Below are 3,823 nucleotides of genomic sequence, written 5' to 3'. Positions count from 1 at the left end.
CTTGTGGTTGTGGATGGTGTGGATGTACAGATGTGTCCATGATTCACTGGTGGTATATTCATATATGAATATAGGAAAGTTATGCCAAGTGTCTAATTCCAGTACTATTTCTTGAAAAGACTTTCCTCTCTCTATTGTTCACCTCTGTTCTTTGGTCATCTGACTATCTTGTGTGATTCTGTTCTGAGCTCTCATTTTATTCCATTGATGTATGTCTATTCTTTCACCAGTACCACACCATCTGGTTTCATGTGGCTTTATGGTAACTCTGAAAACTAAGTATTATGATAGATGAATGGATTAAGAAATTGTGCTATATGTATACAATGGAGTTCTACTCAGCCATAAAGATGGAAACCATGGCATTTGCAGGTGAATGGATGAATGGAGAATACCATGCTAAGTGAAATAAGCCAGACTCAGAAACTCAAAGGTCAAATGTTTTCTCTCATATGCTTTGAAGCTAGAGTCAAAGAAAGGAATGGGGGAGGGAAGGATAGGATAACATAATGAACCAATCAAACATAAATTAATAGACAAGTGAAAGGAAGTCTAGTAGGGGAAGGAGAATAGGAAAGAGGAGGAAGGATGGGAGGGAAAAGGGGGATTCATGAACTGAAATCAATTTCCATGCATGTACGAGTTTGTTGGGATGAACCCAACTACTATGTATAACTATAAAGCTCTAATTTAAACAAAATAAATATTAAGTTCTTTGGTATTTTATTGGCTATTTTAGGTCATTGGTCTTTACGTATAAATCTTAGAACCAGTTTGTTGATATCTCTAAGATACACACTGGGATTTATGTTGGAATTATGCCAAGTGTAAAGATCAAGTTAAGAACTGACATCATAACAGTATTGAGTCTTCTGATTCATGAACACAGAATAGCTGTCCATTTATTTAAATCATCTTTATTTATTTCTTTGACTTTGTAGTTCCCTCACATAGATACTGTGCATATTTTACTTAATTGATACATATTTCCCTTTTTTTCCATGTTATTCTAAATGACACTTTTTAAACTTCAAATTTTCACTGTTGATAAGCGGGAACAATTGATTTCATATATCATCATGTAGCCGGCAACCTTGCTCTACTTGCTAACCAATTCCATGGTTTAGTTTTTCTGTTTGTTTTTTGTCTACTGCTATTGTTTTTGTTGAGTCTCTGGGATTTTCTACCTAGACAAGTCATCTGTGAAAAGAGTGTTATTTCTTCTTTCTCTCTCTTTTTTTTTAAGTTTTTCATTTCATTTAATTTTCTTGTCTTATTGTACTAGCTAAGACTCCCAGTATATTGTTACAGGAGTTTCCGGTTCTCACCATTTGAAAAGATGTTAGTTGCAGGCTTTCTGTAGATGTTCTTTATTTAATTAAGGAAGTTTTCTGAGAGTTTTTATAATTAATGGAGTGTGGAATTTTTGTTGTTGTTGTTGTTGTTGTTTTCTTTTCCTTTCTTTCTTTCTTTTTTTTTGGTAGTGCTAAGACTCAAACCCAGGACCTCACACATACTATGTAAGTGCTCTACCAACTGAGCTATATCTCCAGCCCTGGAGAATGGATTTTTTTTTTTTTTGGTCAAATGCTTTTTCTGAATCAGTTGAGAAAATCATATCACTTATCTTCTTTAGCCTATTAGGCCACCTTGAGGATTGGCAGCAAAGCCATCCAGTGGAGAGGAGCTCACTTCGTTTGGACTGAGAGCTGTGCTCGTGGTCAGCCCCTGGGACCTACTTCTTCCAGCTCGGCTCCACCTCCTACAGCTTCCACCAACTCCCAACAGTCCATTCAAGTATGAACCCATTAATGGACTAATCCATTAATGAGATCAGAGCCCTTAGGTCCAATCACTTTCCAAAAGCCCTACCTCTGAACATTGCCCCTCTGGGGAGCAAGCCCTCAGTACATGAGCCTTCTGGGGGATATTCCAGATTCAAACCCTAACATATATCAATTATACTTTTTATACACATATCAATGATTTGGGGAGGTTTTTTAGAATTTTATGTGATGTACAAAGAGCTAGTCTGTTCTCTTTCATTGAGTGACTGTCTCTTGCAAACCAGTTGAGGGGGATCACTTAGTCCAACCTGATGAAGGCTATGTCTTTTGTGTACTGACAGAGGTTCTGCCAGCACACGTTGAGGTGGTATTTCCAGATCAGACGCGGCAAGAGTAAGAACCCAGGCTGAATTTTCAAGGATGGCTCCAATAGAGCTATTGGTGACACACTTTGCTTTCAAGGGTGCAGCGAAGTAAAAGGTACATATAGCAATGATACTTTTTTAAAAATCTTTTTTTCTATCTATGGTTTGTAATATAAAGGTACAACTAATTTATGCCCATCTTCAAAGAGCACTATACTACTTCACATATAATGCAAGTACCTCATAGCAGAGTGTATCCAATTACTGTTCCTATCTCATATCACATAGGCATCATTTATTTCACTCATTCATACGCTATAATCACCCAAATGCATTGTTACAATGTTATTTTAAATAATTACATTTTAGATCAATTAAGAATGCAAAACGAAAATTCCATTTTATCTTTTTTAATTCTTTCTTCAGCGCTCTTCCTTTCTTTACATAGATCTGATCTTATTTCAGTTTTCTTTTCCCTGAAAAGCTTCTTTTAACATTTTTTTACAGGGCTGATTCTAAGTGATGAATTTCCTCAGTTTTTGTTTGAAAAATTCTTTATTCCTTCTAAATTTTGAAAGATAATTTCATTAGGTATAGAATTCTATTGGTGTAATTTTTTTTTATTTTGACACTTTATTTCACTCTAGTGCATTCTGGCTTGCTTGGATTATTCTGACAAGAAATCCTTTGTAATTTTGTCCTGTTCCTCTCTAGGTGGTTTTCTCCTCTAGTCCTTTGAAGATTTTCTTTTTGTCTTTAGTTTTCTGCAGTTTAAATATAATTTGCTTACATGTGTATTTTGTACGTGGTGTTTTCTGAGCTCCCTGGATCTATGGTTTGGTATCTGTCATTAATTTTGGAAAATTCTCATCCACTCTTACTGCAAATATATCTTCTGCTCTCTTTTCTCATCCTTGAACTTCTGATATTCTGATTATGTGAACTCTATAATTTTTTAAATTGCCCTACAATTCTCTGGTGTTCTATCGGGGGGCTTTTAGGGCTGGATCTTTTCCCCTCCTTTGCATTTCAGTTGGGAAAATTTCTGTTGACATAGCTTCAAGTTCACTGATCCTTCATTTCTGTTGTACTGTTCTTTATTTCTAGTATTTCCTTCTAATTCTTAATTTTCAACTCTCTGGTTATACTATCAATCTGTTCTTCCATGTTTTCTGCTTTTTCTCTTAGAGTCCATAACATACTTGTTATCTTAAGCTCCCTTTCTGACAAATCCAAAGTCTATGTCATATCTGACCCTGGATCTGAGGCTTGCTTTGTATCTTCAGATTATTTTGCTGTTTTTTAGCATGACCTATAAACTCTTGTTGTTGTTGCTATTGTTGAAAGGCACTTATGATATACAGGAACTGAAACAAAGGTCTTTGTGTGAGGTTATATATTAATGGGGCTGGGAGTTAGGCCATGTTTAATGTTTTGCTGCAACTGTAGGTGATAGATCCTTCAAATCTCTCTAGTGTCCTTGTTTTCATCTTCTCCACTCTTTGGGCTTTCCTACAAACTCCCGTTAAATACAGTCTGCACCTTGCATCTCTTTCAGGTGTAACCTACTGGGGTCCTGATGATACGTTCTTAATATGAAGAGGGAAGATGTTCTACAAATGTTCTATGTAGTTTAATTTTAGTCTTTTAGCAGACCTATTCTCCAGGCTC

At 35.9% G+C, this 3,823-nt stretch overlaps 1 pseudogene; it reads right to left on the bottom strand.

Annotated features, from left to right (window-relative positions):
- Positions 1 to 2,085: 2,085 nt before the first annotated feature.
- Positions 2,086 to 2,273, bottom strand: LOC144377655 (small ribosomal subunit protein uS14 pseudogene; annotated as a pseudogene).
- Between the last annotated feature and the right edge of the window lie 1,550 nt (positions 2,274 to 3,823).

The sequence above is a fragment of the Ictidomys tridecemlineatus genome, chromosome 5 (genome assembly GCF_052094955.1).
Source record: "Ictidomys tridecemlineatus isolate mIctTri1 chromosome 5, mIctTri1.hap1, whole genome shotgun sequence".
In the NCBI taxonomy this organism is placed as follows: Eukaryota; Metazoa; Chordata; class Mammalia; order Rodentia; family Sciuridae; genus Ictidomys; species Ictidomys tridecemlineatus.
This window is presented reverse-complemented; position numbering and strand designations above follow the sequence as displayed.